At 43.7% G+C, this 20831-nt stretch overlaps 2 long non-coding RNA genes across 2 annotated transcripts in view; one reads left to right on the top strand and one right to left on the bottom strand.

Annotated features, from left to right (window-relative positions):
- LOC142072962 (uncharacterized) overlaps positions 1-20831 on the top strand; it is a 100618-nt gene that overhangs the window by 73995 nt on the left and 5792 nt on the right. The window lies entirely within an intron of this gene.
- LOC125641374 (uncharacterized) lies at positions 9123-20326 on the bottom strand. Its single transcript, XR_007358034.2, has 3 exons — positions 20109-20326; positions 18766-18851; positions 9123-15734 (listed from the first exon to the last, which is right to left on the bottom strand). It is a non-coding gene; the product is annotated as an uncharacterized LOC125641374 (long non-coding RNA).

Here is a 20831-nt window from a genome sequence, read left to right as displayed (position 1 = left end):
GATGCAGTCAGCTTGGCCTGTGCCCTGATAGATAATAGAGGCTCATTTTAGTCTAATGTGTCATTGTAGGTGCCCTAGGGAATCAAAAGCCTGGAAGACTAAGGGCAGCCTGTCATCTTTTTCCAGTATTTTACATGCACTGAGAATCAATTTTGGGCACCTTTCTTATAAACATGAGGGATGATTACTCCCTGACCTCATGCTTGGTTCACATAGAAGGAAGAATTACCAGGATTTAGTATCTCATCTGTTCACACCTGCAATGATTTGATGGGTGAATTACTGTCCGTTTCCTACCCCATTAAATCTCAGTAACATGAGTCATTCATCACCATCTTTGCAGCCAAACCAAGTTCCTTCCCTCGTGATAGCCGTATGGGTCTCCTCAGGACATGTCTCTCTCTTTGCACTATTGGACCATGACACCTTCCAGAATGTGCTAACAGTCGATACAATCTTGACTTTAGTGCACCTGTGCATCAAGAAGAGGCTGAACCTAAATCTGGTCATTGGCCTGGTCAGGTTGTTCTGTTTGGGTGTCAGACAGCATACTCGGGGCAGAGGTTTTAGTACTCTGGTCCACCAGTGTTACTGTATGTTAGACTACTAATTAATTGAAGCGTGGAGATGCTGCAGATCAGGATCTACCATTGCTGTGGGGTCTGATGGTATGTGCTTCACTGCAGATAAAAGGTGAGCATGAAAACATGGCAGCTCAGTTTTTATCTCAATTTAACAGCTTGAATTCAACCCCAGGCTCCCCACAGTCTTTAATTCGAACTGCTAACCCAAGTGAAAAACTGAGTTGTTGTGTCTTTACTACCATTTTAACCAGAGTTAGCTAACAGAGGTTTGCCAGTCCCAGTCAAGGACACGTCTTTTTCTTCATTGAAGACATAGATGTACTCTAAATATTTTAATCACTGGAGCACCTTCTGATAGAGGAAGCTTGAACAGTGCCTGCCCACACATGCTTTGCTCTAACCAGCATGATCAGCCCCCCTCTTTTATTGACACTCTAAAATCCATACAGGCTCCCAAAGATGGGAGCATTAACATAAACATTCTTGTCTTCCCCCTCCTCATCATTTTTCTCTTCTCTGGAATGACTGTGCTGGAACTGGTCACCTGAGAACTTCCTCACAGTTGCACCAAAATCATAAGTACTTGTGGCCCACATCCGAGTCCCTTCCTGTGATAAATGGACAGAAGTAGCTGTAAATAGCGTCAGTGCTATCACTTAAAGTACATGTCTAGAAGGAATGAAAAGCACATTCCACCTGTGGAATGATTCTTTGGAGCTGTAATAATAGCAGCCTGGAAATGTCAAACTTGAAACCAAGGACCAAATGGGTCATAGAGACTGAATTTCCTTCTCGTCCCTAAAGGTGTTCCTTCCCGTTCAGAACGGAGGCAGAAGGATCTATGTAGGAAGCTTCCATTCCTTGCTGCCCATGATGTACTTGCTCTGTGGATAAATAGGGCTGTAATCTGTCAGTACAGCTTCTGTCACCAGCACTTTAAAACTACAGAGCTCATGTACCAAGTGATATCTCACAGTGGGCTTTACCAGCTGGGGTCAAAGAGCCCAAGAATCAGAGCCTGGGAGTGAAGTTCTGTCTTATAAGTACTGCCATTCTAGCAGCATCTAATACAGAGATAAAACTGGCAGATGCTCAAGATTAGCCTCAAACACACTCCTCCCATCTGAGCCTGGGAAGTTTAAATCTAGTGCTAGGCCCATCTTCCAGGATGGTAGTTCTGAGATATCTGCTATTCTGGTGCTGTAGCCTGCTGAGAATTGAGATACAAACTGCTATTGAGTGTCAGATAAAAAAATACAATGCCTCTATTGATAGTATCCATAACCAGATCTGAGCCCCTCATATTTTGGCCTATCTTTATTTGCAGTGTAGAACCTCATCAAATATTAGTTCAGTTAAATAATTTAGTTCATTTTAGAAAATTCTCAACTTGACACATGGGCCATTAACTCTATGATGCACCCACTTCAGGTTTCATGAATGCGTGGAGCTACATGGGTAAAGCCCTGGTAGAGCTGCCATTCAAACCAAAGAACTGGGTGGAGTAGGTGAAGGCCCATTCTGACAGCAGAGAGCATTCTGGGAAAGCAATGCCACAGGATACTTTCTGCTCAGTGGGGTGCTGTACTGCTTTAAAGGAGCAGCATAGACGGGACTGCAGCTCTGAGGCAGCAGCATATGCTGCAGCTGTCAAGGAAGCAGGAAATTATGTGCAAGAGCACACATCCCTCTCTGAGTGGTGTTGGTTATGCAGTCAAGTGCCCTGTGGTACCTCACTGGCATGATGACTCAGCTGATACTTTCTTTCATTACAACACCAATAGGCCTTCCTTACCTCTCTGGCATTAGAGAGAGAGAGAGGAAGAGAATTATCACCAATCCCAGCATGCTTCTTTAGAAAGGAGCAGACACTCTCACTTGGGCAACATACATGTATTTTTATAATGCTAATCTTTTCTGCAATGTTTGTTCTCATGTTAGCATCAACAAATAGCCGCTGACCTTGCCTGTTGTTGCTTTAAATGCCCTGTTACACTACAAGCATGGGAATGAGCTAGTCACATGGAAAGTACTTAGTCTCACATGGACTGTTCATGTGCAAAGAGGAAAAAAAACACTCTTACAAATACAGTAATCTCTGCAGGAATCTCTCTCTCCCTCTGTCTCCCTAGCAATGAAATAGAGAGGCCAGATTTTTGCTTTAAGGCAGAATCATATCTTAGTTTCAAGTCATTTTAAAAAAAACAAACCAATCAATACTTCATTCTGCTTAACAATCATAGTATTAACTTTGTCACAGAGGTATAAATGGCACATAAAAATCCATCCTTTAATATAAAGTGTTCAGATACCGTGGCGCAGGGTAGAAGAAATGACAAAATAGTGCAACAAAAGCCATAATGCCCTGAAAGAGAGCAATGTACATACAGAGAAGTGACAGCACTGATGTGTCCCCCACCTTGGCTCTGCATAGTCAGCCCGGGGTTGGGCTGCTGATGTGCGGGGAACCTGCATAAACACAGCAAGGAGGCAGGGGTATGTAAGCAGGTTGAATGGCTGCAATGGTCACAAGTGAAAGCAGCTTCAAAAGGTTATAAAATGTGCTGTGTTACATTGTGGGGACTTCTCCTCCTGGTTCCTGACCAGGACTTGACAACAACCAAAACGAGAGCCTCAAAGGGAATCCATCCCAAGTTCAGCAGAGAATCCAGTGCAGAGACTTTGGGAGGTTAGTGAGCATTGTGTTGATACCTGTGCAGCACAGACCTGATCAATAAGGCTCATACGTACCTCAGCTTGTAAGGCTGAGAGAAAAAATATTTCTTGCGCTGTCTCTTTTAGACAGTAAAGCCCTGTAGTACCTTCTTCCCTGCCCTCATGGGTGGGGGGGAATTCCTTCAATGTATGGGGGAATCCAGAGCTGGTGCAAAGCCAGCACTGCCAACTCTACAGCAACTCCTCTCCCGCAGTCGGAAACCCTGGAGCAGGTTGCATGCCAGGGATATTTTTGGGAATGGCTGTGTACTATGCTCCAACTATTCCCAGCTGCCAGAATGGCCCTTGTGGCCAGTGTGCCTGAAATGCAAGTCAATGGTGCTCTAACTTGTTTTGTGTGCCATACAAAGCCTTCAGCAGTCCCAGCATAGGGGATGCATGAAGCCATCTTTACTCCTCCACCTCCATCCCTGTGCGAAGCTGAGCGAAGGTGCAAGGATGATTTGGCCTCTCAGTGCCTTTATTTGAGCATCAGCCCTGGGATCATAGTCATAGATTCTAAGGCCAGAAGGGACCATTTTGGTCATCTCATCTGACCTCCTGTATAGTACAGGCCATAGAATGTCCCAAAAATAAATCCTAGAGCAGATCTTTTAGATGCACATCCAGTCTTGATTTTAAAATTGCCAGCAATGGAGAATCCACCACAACCCTTGATAAATTGTTCCAGTGGTTAATTACCCTCACTGTTAAAAATGTACACCTTATGTCCTGTCTGAATTTGTTAGGTTCAACTTCCAGGTATTGGATTGTGTTACACTTTTCTCTGCTAGATTGAAGAGCCGATTATCAAATATTTGTTCCCCGTGTCGGTACTTATAGGCTCTTATCAAATCATCCCTTAACCTTCTCTTTGCTAAGCAAAATAGATTGAGCTTGACTATATCACTATAAGGCAGGTTTTCTAATCCGTTTAATCATTTTTGGGGCTCTTCTCTGAACTCTCGCCGGTTCATTAACATCCTTCTTGAATTGTGGACACCAGAACTGGACATGGTATTCCAGCAGTGGTTGCACAGTTCCAAATACAGAGGCAAAATATTCTCTCTCTTCACTCAAAATTTCCCTCTTTTTGTATCCAAAGATCTCATTAGACCTTTTGGCAACAGCAGTGCCCTGGGAGCTCTTGTTCAACTGATGACCCCCAAATCTTTTCAGAGTTACTGCTTCTCTGGGTAGAGTCCCCCATCGTAAGTATGGCCTACATTCTTTGTTCCTAGATGTGTACATTTACATTTTGCCATATTAAAATTCAAACTGTTGCCTTGCACCCAGCTTACCAAGTAACCCCAATCACTCTGTATCAGTGACCTCTCCTCTTCACTATTTACCACTCCCCAATTTTTGTGTCATCTGCAAACTTTATCAGTGATGATTTTATGTTTCCTTCCAGGGCATTGATACAAATGTTAAATAGCATAGGGCCAAGAACTAATCTCTAAAGGATCCTAGTAGAAACACTCTGCCCAATAATGATTCCCCATTTACAATCAGATTCTGAGACCTATCAGTTAGCCAGGTTTTAATTCACTGAATGTGTGCCATGTTAATTTTATCTCATTCTAGGGGTTTTTTTTAATCAATATGTTGTGTGGTACCACATCAAATACCTTATAGAAGTCTAATTATATTATGTCAACAGTTTTGCCTTTATCAACCAAACTTGTAATCTCATCAAAAAATATATCAAGTTAGTTTGACAGGATCTATATTCCATAAACCATGTTGATTGGCATTTAATTCTTTATTAATCAAATTCCATATCAGCTGCTACATTATCTTGCCTGGAATCAGTGTCAGACTGACAGGCCTACAATTACCTCGGTCATCCTGTTTACCCTTTTTAAATATTGGCACAACACTAACTTTCTTCTAGTCTTCTGGAGCAGCCTAGTGTTCCAAAACTTACTGAAAATCAACATTAACGGTCCAGTGATCTCCTCAGCTAGCTCTTTGGAGCTCTTGGATGCACATTATCTGGACCTGCTGATTTAAAAATGTCTAACTTTAGTAGCTGCTGTTTAACATCTTCCTGAGATGCTAGTGGAATGGAAAGAGTATTATCATATGATATTACTACATCTTCTGTTTTTTCCCAAGTGCAGAACAGAAATATTTATTGAACATTTCTGTCTTTTCTGCATCATTATTGCTAATTCTACCATCTCCATCTAGCAGTAGGCCAAAGCCATTGTTAAGATTCTTTTCGTTCTTAGAGGTCCATGTACGTCCCTCTTCATCATCTGCCATGCTGCATGTGTGGACACTTCCGACTCAGGATATGGGTCCCAGGCTGCTTATTCATCCACCTGGACTGCTGCAGCAAGTGTTCTGCTGGTGATAGATTAGTTAGTCTCTGCTGTGCCCACAGCACCATGCCATTGGAGCACCAGGCCATTGGAGCAATGTAACCTTTGGGCAGCTTTGATGTTCTCTCTGTCTTTCTCATATGCACACAGGTCAGACACTAACATTAATCACCTCTACGGAATCTGTCTTCATGCCTCAGTGCTCACTGCTGCTGCCTGTGAGGCCCCAATTTATGACCTCTCTCTCCTTCCAGCCCACACTCCCCCGTCATAGCATACTCCCCGGTTCTTGCTCTCTGCTGCCTGTGTATTACCAGGAATTTTGGAATGGAAGGTGGGAGGAAGGTTTAGTACACTTGTCCTTTTGAGTATAATTTTTGCCAGGTTTCCCTGGCCAGCTCCTCGGGACACTAGGGCCCAGAACATGTTAACATTTCTCGTTCTGTCCACACTACTGATGCCTTTAGCTCCCTGAAGGAATGAATTTCTTGGGACCAGTATTTCCAAAGCCTGTCTGCCTCAGATGCTTAGTGCTGCTGTTCTGCCTGACACTGGAAACTGATGAGCTGTGGTACCATAGTTGCTATACAGTGTGTAAAGCAATTCACGGCTCTGGTGCATTAAAGGATTTGAAATCTCTTTCCCCTCATCCCATTTATGCTAACTGACCTTTAATTTTGATTTATGCTGTAGTGATGTAATGTTGTCTTATGTGCATTTTTGGGCCTGGTCGTGCTCTCTGTTGCAATGTACTGGCTGTGCGTGTGACGTGTGTGTTTAGTGGCTGGGCCCACAGGGAGGACAAGGGAATTCTCCTTTAGTTTAAATAGTAGACTTGTGTTTTTGGAACTGAAGGGCCAGGATTTCAGTGTTGGCTTCCCAGGTGCATGTGATTTATTTAGCAATTGTGCCTGTTGCCTGAAACACATGGGAATAATGCTGTGTAGCGCTATTGATTTAATGGTTGCACCAGTATAAGGAAGAGCAGAATTTGGCCCAGATTGTTTTGACAACCCATTAGTGGTAGTTTTAATTGTAGCACTTCTTAGCTAAAGAACTCTCCTCTTAGACTACACTTCCCAGAATCCTTAAGAGGCAGTTGTGTGTCTCTGTGTTTGAAGAGTGAAAGATGAAGCCTGGTGGATTGTTAGTAGTGAGATTCAAAGCTGACATAAAAAAGCATAAAAATCCTAGAAGTGAGAATACCGAAAATACACCAGGCTGGCTCTATGGCCCAGCAGAATAAGTGGTCACCTAGGGCAGTATAATATTCTGTAATGGCTTGCAGGCTGACTGGTACATTTGTTGTGTGCGCCAAGGACACCAGGAATCCTCAGGCCTTTAACGTCATTTTTATGCAAATAGTATAAAATTAGCATATATGTTTTGTAAGTTGAACTTATAAGAGATCCTGTATTGACTCCTTGATGATCTGATATGAACATGGTCCCTTTCACTTGCTCCAGTCCATACTCACTGTTTATGCAACATACACTAATGTAAAAAAGGTATACTGTCTTTGTGTAAGAAACAAATACGTCCTCTTGCTATGGGAACACACTGTGCAGGCACACACTGCAATGAAAGGAAGGTTTTGTATAATTGCAGCTAGTTCCCTTTAGATCTGACTGTTTTCTGATGGTATGTTTATAGTTTAAACTGACTTCTGACTCCTCAGCCTGATATGTGTCATTCAAGAACACACATGCCAGAATTTCCAAATTATTTTCTGTTGAGGAGAGCGTGTACTTCTGTGCAGTTACCACTGAAAGTAACATGAAGCTGTATATGGTTTGCACTGATCACAAAACTGCAGAGAGGTAGTGCAGCTCCATCCACGTGAAAAGCGCTGCAATGGCTCGTTTGCTATTAGCCAATCATGTCATTTAGCGTTTCCTTGGTGATTTCCTGGATTCTGCAAAGTTAGCCGGAGCTTATGAGAGACTGTCCTAGAGCTGGTCAAACTATTTCTTGTGAATAAATTATCTGATTGATATAGCCTTTATCGCTTCTTGTGACTCACTCATGACCCCAGTCCTGCTTACCACAAAGTCATTGGGTATTCAGGAGTGTTTACTGAATAATTTATACAAACAAATTTCAGTCTATGAATTGGTTGTGGAATTGTACACTTTGACTCTTTGTTGTGTGTGATTGATCACCAGAGTCACAGGTGTGTTACTGTTATTTCTTCTCCCTGATTCGGTGAAAACTTTTCAACAGGAAAATACTGTATAGCTGTAACATGCTTCCTGGTGCTGAGTCCCAGAAGAATAAGTATTTATGCTACAGTGTATCAAATGTTTATCAATTTGTATTATGATTTCTATTATGGTTGCACCTAATGAGCCCAATCAGGGATCAGGGCCTTTTGTACTTGGCGTTGTGCAAAGAAGTAACACAAAGATAATCCCTGTCCCAGAGAGCTCATTGTCATAGTTCAAGGCAACTGCACCTGTGTTCCCCCTCTGTGAGCCCTTGTGGGCACCACTCTAGCTGTTCTCTTGGACAGAGACCTGTGTGTCTCTCTCTCCTGACTGAGGTTTTTCCAGGCTGCACATTTCCCTGCCTACCCTGTGGTATTCCCAGCAAGTCAGACTGCCTAAACAGGCCAGTGTCTGCACTTTGCTTTCTCTTCAAAGGCTTGTGAACAGCATATTTGCCAGCAGTTATGAGTTACCACATTGCTTTTTATAAGCAAGTGCAGTTATTCTTAAGGTGAAAGCATTACAGAGAAAACATAAAAATTATAAAAGAACCTGCATGCATGCTAGAAGCTTATCCATCTGTCTGATGGGGCCCCAATAGGACAAAGTCCTTCCAACCCTTCCCAGGAAGGATTGGGACGCCCCTCACACAGAAGGTCCTCTCTTTTTGCTGGATCAGAAAGAAAGTCCTGAGTCAGTTTAAACTCAGGCTATTTATCCAATATTTATCTTTGGCTGTTGGTGCCTGGGGAATCCTAATTGACCTAGTATATGTGAGCTTCTTCACGTGGTGGTACTTCTCTGGATGTGTTACAACCTGACTGAATTTGCCTAACTAGCCTCCAATGTTCTTAGTGCTTGGAGGTGCTATGGTCACCCTCCCCCAAGGAATTGCATAAAATCCCTAGCCCACAATGATACACATGGTTTAGATACAATAAATGCTGCATCTTGGCAGGGGCTTAGACTAGATCACCCTTGTGGTCCCTTCTAACCCTCTGATTCTATGATCCTATAAACTTAATACAGTGTATTCTCCCAAAGACTTTGCCGTAAATGGCTATATCTGTGTCACTCATAATATAGGATTGTGACAATATACAACTGGTGAATAAGCAGGCAAACGGGGGCATAGGAGACTAGGCTAACAGTAAAGACAGGTACAGGGGCATACATTTTTAGTCACAATGATCTCATTAATTGAAACCGATCATCGGTCTGACCTTGCACAAATAAACTGATGATTGTCTGAGTCCATCAGCAACAGATAATACAAACCTACAGGATAGAAGATGCAGCTCACCCTGTTTATTGTAAAAAGCATTTGTGAATTTTTCCATGTATTATTTGTCAAGCCCTACACAATCCCCTTGCGGGATGGATTCCTCTGTAATCAGAACACTCTTCTCCAGCAGGCTGTTTCATCTTAGGAACCATCCGGAAGTGAAATATCCTTTCCCAGATCTCCTCCCTACCTTCCTAACAAACCAGCTCCTCAATGCTTGGTTCTCAAAAAATCTCATTAGGTGGACCCTCCAGGATGGACTTCGCTGAACTGTGGCAGTCTGTGGGTCACTATACTGCTCTCCAGTGTAGTTGTACTTTTACCATCATATATTTGGTTGATTGCTCAACATCTCTGCTCAGTTAAGAGGAATTTCCCTCTAGGTATCCTCCTGCCCCAATTTCTTCCAGTAAGTAGGTTCCCTGTGCCTCACAAATCTGCCAGTGAAAACTCCCAAAATGGGAAACTTTTAATTTCATGATTTCACACATCTTATTCATGTATTTGGAAATGGATTCATGTAAAGAGCAATGAGCCTGCTCCTGCTGCCATAGGAATCAACGGCAAAACTCCCATTGATCTGATTAGCAGATTTAGACTCCAGTAATAGTTGTCTCTCTCTGGCTATTCAGTGGGGTTTCCACCTTAAAAAGATTGTTCACATGCTCTGCTCTGGCCATGTTTACATTAAATGAGCATCCCTCCAGCCTACCAACTTATTCACTCATTAGGTTTTTTGCTTAGAACCATTCAGCCTTGCTGTTTTGATTTTGTAATAGGCCAAACTCCAAGTACTAGCAGCATAAACAAGATTGCATGGCTAATGATTTGTGAGCTTGGCCTGAATGCAATTTACTGCAGAAATTCCAGTCTATGAGACTTTGTAACCTGCTAATAAAGCACTTTTGGCAGAGTCTGTACAAACAGAAAGAATTTCACAGCCTCCCATTCTGGGTTTCTCTCACTGTCCAAACTTACAGTGATGCTGCTTTTCAATGTAGCTTAAACATCAAGTAACTCTGTTATAATTGGGCCATGTTGTCTCTTTCTCTTTTATTTTAAAATTGATTTATTGTTCAGTTAAATTTCATAAGGTAGCCAGAGTCCACAGGTGCCTTATAAATAAAATGTGAACATCTCTACCAAGTATTCAATAGCAATTAGTAGTTGGAATATTGTGTCAATCTACGTAGGAACTGCGGAACTTGTGAGCCAGATATATGCCTGTGCTGATGCAGGGTGAGAGAAAAGACATCTTTCCTCTCCTCTATTCAACAGCTGTGGGGGCTGATTTGGCCACCCATACAAACTAGAGCAGTCTTAAATTGCACCTCTGTTGCAGTAGCCTCTATGAAGCCACTGTAGAGTGCAGAATCAGTGGGTTGCAGATCCACCTTGGGCACACAACACCCTCCTTTGGTTCACCCTGAAATGCCCTGTGCAACCTGAGCTGCTGCTGCAAAGCTGGCAAAGAGCTGGTGCATGTGGTTTTGTGCCTGGTGCAGTGGTCCTTTATGCTGGTGGGGACATCCCCTAGGTGGATTTATATTTCTCCCCCCCCCCACCTTACTTACATCCAGCTGAGTTGGTGGAAACAGGCCATAGACAATGATGAACTGGACCCAGTGTAGATCATTTGCAATGAGCAAGCAGGGGATAGAGCACAAACCTAGAAGTCAGGAGACCTGGGTTTTATTAGTGACTCTGCTACTCAATATTTGACCTTGGGCATGTCAGTGTGTCCTCATCTGTCAAATGGAGATATATTTTCACCTGCTTTTTGAAGAGCTCTGAGATCCTAATACTTTTAAGCTGCTAGAGATTCCCTACCAACCTCATGGGCCACTGCTACTGTGGCACCTTAAAGTTTCTCTTTCCCCCCCCTCACCTGCCTTACCTTCATTTCCAGCCCAGCTCACACAGGAGCGAGGGGAATGAGTGGATGGGTAACGAAATGCACAAAAAGTGAGCTTCTCTGATTCATTTATTTGTGCACCCCAAATTGCTGAAATTCTGAAGCTCAATATTGATTCATGGAGTTTTTTAGATTTGGAGGCCAGTCTAATGGTGTTAAAGAGAGAAAGTTTATCTGTGTCATTCATATATACAGTCCACTCCGAGGTTTTAGTTGTGATGATGAGGAAATGTCTGGTTATCCATGTCTTTGTGTCAGACTCAGAAACCTCTTCCAAACAGGGCATTAGCTGACACAGGCAGACTGCTAGCTGGACAAACACTGTCCTGTGTGTCACGTTCTAGTAAATACCTGCATTTGATTCCAAAGGGCTCCATTGATTAAAACTGGCTCTCACCACAGGCCAAGAGAACAATCACCACAATGGGACAGTGAGCCATTAAACATTACTATACAAAAGTACTGTTGGGTCCTTTAGTTTTGTTGTTCTTATTGTTCAAATCTGGAAAACTACCCATCAATCAGTCCATAAGCTCTGCAGGCAAGATACACTGAGCACTGGATCAAACACTGCCACTGAATTCATTAATACTTGCTATTGAAAAAGAATTAAAACCAACAGGGACTGTGTAGTATTTGATCTCTGCTTCCCTCTGTAGCATTTATTTCTCGTCTGTTTCAAATGCACTGAAATGGGCATATGAGATAGGAGGAAGAGCCTAGGACTCTTTGATAGGACAATTCCTACAGCGCTCATATTTCTAGGGTCCCAGACACAATGGATGGGCTTGCATGGAACCTAACCTGTCTGGATGTTTGGTCCATTGGGTTTATTTATAGTCAGACCATGGCAAATGTTTTTGGCACAAACATAAATCCATAGCAGTTAAGACTGTTGTGGTTTGTAAAATTCAGAGTAAAACCAGAGTGGAAATAAACCCAAGTATTGTTAGAGCTTTTATTTGGTTTGATTTGGGTTGTGCCATACATGCAGTGTACTATATATATCCTAACTAGTTTTCTGCAAAGGTATATGTATGTATCTGAGGAACAGGTATGTTTAAGAATGCTCAGGTTAGCTTTGTGGTAGTGTGGGTTGTCTTGGGAGTCAGATAGATGGCCCTGGAGCAGGCTGATGTTTGGACCCTTCACCTGCAATTGGCAGCAGGTGGGATGTCTGCTGGCTCCACACAGACCCATACTAGAGTCTATGGGGCTCTGTGCAGGTGCAACAGTCTGCCCATTCACTGTCAGTTGCAGGGTCAGAGCCTTGGATTACAGTCCCTGTTGCTGGGTGAAAGTTCTGAGAATAAAGGAGGCTGAATTGTTGTGTTGTTCTTTTCTAGTCATACTAAGACCTTCTTAGAAACCTTAGCAGTGACATGTGGGAGGGTTTCTACACTCAAAAGAGTAGAAGGCATTTACATGACACCTCTGACATTCCAAATGGCTGTGTTATGAAACTGACCTGAGGAAACCAAAACGGATCTGGAGAGGGTGGGAAGACACTGTCAGAAGAGCTGATGCTGATTTTTTTATCCCAAGCAGGCTTGGACTTACAGCTGTTCCACCTCTAATATTTGAGTATCTTTTGTTGTGCAATGGCTGTGTGGTTAAATTTGGAGATGGGACAGAACTGGGCCTTGGATATTGACCTCTCCCAATTTGGGAACAAGAGAGCATATTTAAGGTTGAAATCCTGGGATCTGAGTCTTCCCTCACATTTTCAGTTCTGGGCCAGATCCCAAATCAGAAGGGGCCTATTTCCTGGATCTGGTTCAAACATGGCTGAGATCTTGCAAGAAAAGAAATTTTAGTGAGAGTTTGGCACAAAATATTGGAAGTCTCACAAGACCAGCTATACCATCATCTTGTGAGACTACTTCAAGAACAGCTTTTTAGATTTTGACACCAACAAATCTGAACCTGAATCACAGCCCAGATTTGGTTTCAAAGTGAACTCCAAACCCCATCCTATAATTAATCTGGACCTGAATCCCACCTCTCCAGCCAACATCTATTTAAAATATACTGGAAGAAATAGAAGAGACAGAGAGAAACAGAAAGACATAACATTTTAACTTCCAGTGAAGAGAATTGTGTTCATGTGATCTTATATGCGTTCTTCTGCTTACAAAGATGAACTCAGTCCATGGGGTGGAATTTAAACCACGGTTGCTGAGCTAACCGTAGGCACACGGCGTTACTATGGAAAATTCCTGATTAAAGTCTACAAAGAATTTCTGATGCAGAGGCTGTTTATTAATAGGTACCTCAGCCTCGCATCTGACATTGACAATTCTGCCCTTTAAACACATCATTTTGCAAGCAGCATGATAAAATGCTGCACTTTTTTTGTGCCGAGGGAGAGATTGTCCCCTCCCTTCCCCCATGCCTCTCTCAGCTGTAACCCCTACAGTTTGCTTTGCTAAGCACAGAAACAAAAACTGCAACCATGAAATTATTTTAACTAGACCATTAAAAATATTGCAGAAGTGATGCAGAAAAAAAATCCTCGCTTTAAACTAACTAAACAGCACTATGTGTCCTTCGTGTAGTTTCTAGGGTTTTTCTGGTTCACTCAGTTTCAATAGATACATAAGGACTGGAGCCAGGGCTCCTGAATGACTAGCTCAGAACAAAAGCAGGTCTCCTGAGTCTTCCTGAGCAGCCAGCAAATTGAGGGAAAGTTATTTTGGGTTAATCAATGTACTTCAGTTACAATCACATTTAGCCTCTAACAGAGAAGGCTGCAAACAAGGAATTACTGTTCTCGGCTCAAAGATGGATAGGACAGGGAAGTGTCACTGTCCAGACTATGCTCTCCTCAGTGCTTTTTTAAAATATGTCCTGAATTCAGTTCTGCAATTTCAAGTATCCTCTTCATTTTCATTTTTCTCCTGTTTTATTTATTTATTTGTACTGGGAGTCTGGGAAATTATTGGCAGTTGGTTGAAAGTCCCTATGGGGGAGAATTCTAGCTGTGTCCTAGCTGGGACTGCCATATGGAGCCAGAGTAATTATGATCAGTATTCAGTTTTCTGATAGTAAAACTTTGGATTATGCGGGAGAGGTCTCTAAATGCTTGTAGTTTAAATCACTTGGGGAAGGCACTATCATGAGCAGAACCTCCTGAGGGACAGGCATAATGGTAGTTTGGTACTTTGGGCCAGATTTTCAGAAGAACTGGTCATCATGTTGACTGATCAGCTCTTTTGAAAATCTGCCTCCAGATGAGGACGCTGAGCACTGGAAGATCTGGCCCTGAGATCTGGTCCATGTACTAAGTTTAAAGGGGTCCTACTGCCTGCTGTTTCTGCCCGCATCACAAGATGTCTATGCAAATGCTATATAGCCCTGGAAACCCCAGCCTGTCATATTGGTTCCTCAACTGCTGCGTCTACAGTAGTGTCTTATCTGCTTCAACTCCTCCTTGCCATGCAAATATGTGCTATTCTACCACAAAACATGCCAGATAGTGTAAACCCAGGCATATGGATATGCCTCCATCCCCATGCAAATCTGCATCTCCACCCTTTTACACTCCTAACCATCCTTCTTTCTAGTGAAGATCCAGCCTCTTTAAACTTCCAGTCAACTTCTTGGTCCTGATGGGGGACAAACAGCCTGTTTCCACTCCTTCTTTCAAAGCCCAATCCTTCATGATCCTGAGAACTCTCAACTCCTGCTGAACTCATGGAGCTGCTTGGGCTCTGTGGAGCATGATGAATGGTTTCTTTAGCTGAGCTGCTGCAATTAAAAATGGGATGTGTATGTTTTAAGTGCTTTGCTGGATCAAAGCCAAAGAGCTCAGCACCTTGCAGGTTCAAGCCCAAGGAGAATAAGGCCCCTCACCGCTGGTCTTGTGACTTACAATCTGCTGAAGGTGAGTGAAAACACATGCACACCCCCCTATCGTTAAAATGTTGCGATAGTTATTTTGTTGTCTCTAGTTCTCTAAAGATGGATAGGAACTTCTGTAGGCGGAGCCTTCTGTTTCAGAGATTTATAATCCATCTGTTCTGGGATTGTATGTGCGCTTTCTCTACTTCAGTTCCTTCTGTTAATTGTGTGTCGAGTAGCTGTTCAAAAATGTCTTTATCTGGATTTGCTTATGCAGTACTTGTAGAATTCTTGGGTGGACGCCATCACTCAGAATCTCTTTACTTTCTCAAGCATGGCTTTCTCTGCTTATTGCATTCTGCAAGGGTTGCTTCAGCTCCTCTAATTCTGCACTTAGAAGAGAATTAATTTTGTTATCTGTTCTCCCCCTTTCCTCCTCTTGCCTCAGCTTCTCCTTAAGTAGCTTCCTTTCAGTTTCTTTGGTAACAGTCCATTCAGCTTTACCATTTTTAGAGAAGAACTTGAAGCAAATTCCAGACCTTGAGCCTGCGCTAGTTTGCTTTGGGTCTGATGTTTAAGTCTTCAAGTTTTGCTTTCTTGAGCCCGCATCAAAATGAGAAACAGAGATGAGTCTTGAACCTTTGATAGACTTGCTCAACTAATTACAAGTGGATTTTGAAGGCTAGTCCATATACATTTGAAACATAGAATGTCTTTGTGCATGGATGGAATGACTTCCATGTTGCTGAGTTTGTCTGGTTTGTGGTGTCATGTTGCATGTGAAAGATTTTCTGGACTCAGAGAAACTCAGTCCTTCAACATCCAAATTTCCACAACATCTAGCTTTAGAAGCACCTATAAGGAAGCAGGGAAGAACACAGGCAAACCTGTCAGGTCGAAAGATTCAACTTGGCTTTTCCCTCTGATGTCATTGGTGTTACTCTGCCAACACTGAAAGACTTGACCCATTAAAGTAATGTCAAGCCCTAAACATTCAAAGCATTTCACAGGGTTGTTAGCTATGTGACTCCTTATAACCAATGGGAATACTCTATGCAATTACTTGAAAGTCTAGGAGATTAAAGTCTAATTTCAACTGAGATGAGACATAATACGCACTTCTGAGAACTGATGCTCTGTCTTTAACTCCCCTTCCCCTCTCCTTCTATGAAAGTATAGTGCATGGTGGTTAGAGCAAGGAACTGGAAGTGCCAGAAATCCTTGGTTCTATTCCCTGCTCTGCCATTGACTCACTGTATGACTTTGGGGTTAGTCTCTTTACCTCTCCATGCCAAAATTTCCCCATCAGTAAAATGAGGATAATAATACTTAACACAGAGGGATGTTGTGAGATCCCCAAACTAGGGGACACAGAGGAACATCTTGGGAGGTCGTGTCTGAGGCCCGGGCCAGCTCCCACAGGTGGCGGGGTGGGAGTGCCACCCAGCTCTGCTTCTGGCCCCAGCGCTGCCTGCCAGACCCGTGCCTGGCGACCCCGCTGGTGGCCCCACACCCAGGGCTCCATTCCCATCCCTGGCTGCCGGCCCTGTGCCCAGGGCTCCACTCTTGGCCCCACCCCAGCTGTGGTTCAGGCTGTGGTCCTCTTACCCCTGTCTGCGTCCCCTCCCCCGAGCCGCAGCCCCGCTTCCAGCCCTGGCAGGACTCAGGGGGATGCAGACAGAGGTAAAGGGGGGCACGACTCTCAAAAGTTTGGTGACCACTGCAATACAGAGTGAGTGGCAGATGATGTCCTAGGTGTGATCCTGGATTTTCTAGCTTTTAGATCATGCATCTCTCTCCCCTTAATGTTATCTTAACACAGTTGTTTATGATTCTTAATACAATGGGCATTTTATTTTATTCCGATAAATAGCTCTAATTAGATTAAGCTGCTTCAGATTAAGCCAGTCAGATTTCTCAACTGAAATTGACACTTTCATTCTTATTGTGTCTTCATTATCGGATTAAATCTTGATCAAGAGGAATCATTTCCTGAGGCAGTTTTATAACAGGCACAAAACAAAGCTCTGTGTACTGTTCCCTGCCACTCTCACGTGGGAGGCATTGCATATTATAGCGAGATACTGAGATGTTTAGTACAGTCATCTGCAAACTTGCTAGCCAGTGGTCAACAACAGCTCCCTGTGACTGAAAGCTGTTGCCATCAAAATGTATTTTTAGACTTGTATATTCTGAACACCTCACAAACATGCATGAATCTCGCTGTTCCACCCACAATTTTCTCACTTTTTGCGGAAGAAAGGCTCAGGGGTGACTATGTAGAGAGACTGAACTCTCCCCACAGACCTCAAGATGGTCCCTTCAGGTCAGAGTTAAAGTATGTTCTCTACTGCCAACCCCCAAACCTTTAAAAGTCAAAAATGAGGCCTCCCAAAATCATGACGTTGGCCTAAAAGTCGTGAGATTTAAAAAAAAAAAAAAAAGTTCGGGGTTCTTTTTGTTTGCCTTCTGATTTTAAAGCTTTAGGGTGCACGTAGGTCATGCTTTCAGGGTATTCCTGGTAATCATGCGTAAGGCTACGATTGTGTCACGAAGGTCATGGAAATCACGGAATCACTTCCATTGACCTCCGTGACATTTTCTGCCCCAGGGCTGGAGCTCCCAGTCAGTCCCACCCCTGCAGCTCCCAGCCCCCGCTCTGGTGGGGGGACCTCGCCCTCAACTGCCCAGTTGCGGCAAGCGGCGGGGGGCTGAGACTCTCAGTTAATTAGAAGCATCCAGGAGCTGGGGCTTCAAGAGGAGCACCAGATATCACAAATTGTTGATGCTGCAGGTTGGTGGGGCATGTAGATAAACATGCACTTCTGCGGGGCAGTCTCCTCCTGAGAGTCCCTACTAGATTTTCAAAGGCACAAATGGGAGTTAGGTGCCCAAATTGTGCTGCTACCTCCCTTCTGCACCTTTGAAAATCTCTCCGTAAAACAGCTCATATTACTAACTGCAGCTGGGTTATAATCCCATTTCAGATAGTCCTGCTTGGCATTGGTGCCCATGACAGCCAACGTTCAAAACCAGCATTGTAGGTTGGCAGTTGGCCAGAAGCACAACTTTCTCCCACCTTTGCTGAGGAAAGGGAAAAGCAGCTCGGTATTTAAAGTCCCCATGCCCCTCCTTCCACATCACTTCATGTCTAGACACTCACCTGGGTCCTCCCCTCTCCCATATATTTGAGAGAGGGGTACTAGAGCCCCAAACTGCTCATTTGGGGCCTATTCCTTGGATAGCACTAGGAGAACCATATTTCACTGCTCAGTCAAACATCTATGGGCTTTATCAGGGTTCAGTGTAACACACAACACTGACCACTGAGTGCAGGATTGGGGCCTAAAACAACATTCAGTGGCCTAGATACTGATATAACCATCCTCAGCACATCATAGGCTTGCTGCCGAGTGTTAAAAACACCCCTTCCCCAGCCCCCTTTTAAGGGCTGTAATGGAGAGGAAACAAATAGGTGGGCCGTGGACTTTCTCTGAATTACATATTTTGAGAACAAAAGGTGCAGGAGGCTTTCCTGCTCCATGCCATATGTGTGGCAGGCAGAACATGTTGAACTTCTTATTGGGACTGTGCGGGAGGAGGAGAAGGTGACAGCTCAGTCTCTAATGGACTGGTTTACCCAGTTTTTTATTGTTTTGGATACACTCAGGGATGCTGCAGTGACTCAGACTAAATTGCTGCTTTGTCTGAGAGACGCGTTTTCTCTGGGTAATGAGTCGATCTTAGCTCTGATTAGATTTCACTGCAGTAATAATAACCAATGAGTGTTGGCAGCAATGGGGGTGGTGGGGAGGGTTAGTTCAACATAAAACATGGAGAAGAACTTGCACGACAAAGGGATAGTAGAAGAAAATGAATTAATCACCACTCCAGCTGATCATACAAAGTTGCGTTGTTCTTCCTTCAGTCAGACAATTCCTTCAGTCTCAGGCAGACTGGCCTCCAGCAGCTCTGGGGATCAGAGGAAAGTACAAGTGATTTATACAGCCACATTTGCCCTGCCTCCCTACTCCAGCTGTGCCAGGCAAGGCTCCAGTACAGCTGGGGGTCTAAGCCATAGTGTGAAACTCGCCCAAGTGCGGAGGACTGGTGCAAGGCCCCCTGCGTTAGTTAAACCCTGCATAGGGGCTGTTTGAGATGTCCGCCTGCTGAACGCACATCAGTACAAAAGACCTCACTGAGGCTGGACCAGCACCAGGCCAGGATCTTTGGATCTGTGCTTAAGCTAGTATCTTGTACAACCAGCACAATATGACTGTCACCGCTATTTAAGCCCATAGGGAATAGCAGGTACAGCAGAGGCTGTCAACATCCCACAGCATGGCCCTGGGTTGAGAAATTGGTGAGGTGGATTTTACCCTCTGCTCTCCAACATATAAAAGCCTAAGTTAATTTCACCCTCACTTCTATATTCATTTTACATGTTATGATTCACTAAGGTACAAGAGAAAACTCTGTCTCAGGCAAGCGTGACGTAAGAGTACAGATGGGCAAATAATACGAGTGACATTTTCGGCTGCCATAAATTCAAATGGAAATCCCTATTCGATGCAGCCATCTTCAGTGCCCTTCTGTGATCAGTCCCATACGATTGTGTTGTGCTAGCGCAGATGCTGGCAGAAAGTGAACATGAAGGTCACACAATTAAGGACTTGTGGAAAAGTCATCTTTAGTATGCTTTCCACAGGCATTCACACTAGAAAACTGTTGCTCATAATTTTACTCAGCGAATCACAGAACAGAAGCAATAGCATATGAGTGATGTGGACAATCGCAACTTGAATACTGAATATCAGAAAACAAGCCACAGTGTAAAGAAAATGCACATTGTCACTATTTTGAATAATAAATATATCTGATTAAAATGTCATCTACCCACAGGCGTTCTTCAAACAGAACTTGATCCTTGTTCACCCAGCATGCCGGTGGGGGCTCCCTACCTCACAAGTTACATTCTCTCTGGGGCTGTGAAAGTGAGTGGTCTATCTCCAGCCCAATGCCAAGATGAAGTCTGTTTCAGGCCCATGCTTCAGGGCACAATTTACTGTTCAAACACACCATTTCAGGAGTAACACCAAAACAAAGCAATTCCTCTGACCGACCAGGCCTGCACAGGTTCTTCCTTTGCCTCTCTGTCCCTGGAAAGAGCATCCTTCCTTTAAATCCCCTGCTGAATCATGTGACTGGCAGGGAGTCTTTAACCCTTACCTGTCACAGGCTGCTTGTCCCTTTCCTGTGCACATAGGGAATGGGTGGGCAAGCATAGGGAACGGGTGGAGTCTTGACTTTATATCCCCAGTGCACTGACTAGCTCATTTTAGCAGGCACAGAGGCGGAGGTAAACTGCTAGTCTGACCCTGTCTCCGGGCCACAGTTCAACCTTCTGCTCCCTCGCCAGCACAGCCACATGCTGCCTCCTACTCAGGGCACACTGTATTCTTACAGTCTGGCCCCCAAAGAAGTGAACTTTGTCTAATAAATGATTTGTTACAAATGATTTGCTCAGCTCCACAAAGGAGCCTGATGTGACATAGTAACTCCTCGCCCCAGCAAATATCTAGGAAAAGAACCCAATGTCACTTCTCCTTGTTCCCATAAACTATCTGGTGAGTGTGCATAACTACCTCCTTTCTAAGCCTTAAACAAACATTTGGTCAAGGAGGCCTGGCCTCCTTGTTTTGCTTACAGCGAATGCCCATGAGAGGAGCCAAGTGCCAGCTCTCCAACTCTCTGTCAATATAATACTTTCCACATCAGCCTCACCAGCTCCTGACAGGTCAGCACGCAGCATGAGTCACACAATGTGCAATGCCAGTTGGTGCTATCATTTAATGTTTTAAACAATGTTTAGTCTCTTTAGCTTTCTGTAGCATTGTGCATCTCAGTCTTGAAACAGATACAGGGATCAATTTTCTGGCTCATTTCTTGGTT

This window comes from Caretta caretta, chromosome 8 (assembly GCF_965140235.1).
Source record: "Caretta caretta isolate rCarCar2 chromosome 8, rCarCar1.hap1, whole genome shotgun sequence".
Taxonomy (NCBI): domain Eukaryota; kingdom Metazoa; phylum Chordata; order Testudines; family Cheloniidae; genus Caretta; species Caretta caretta.
Note: the sequence above shows the minus strand (reverse complement) of the source record. Positions and strands in the feature narration are given on the sequence as shown.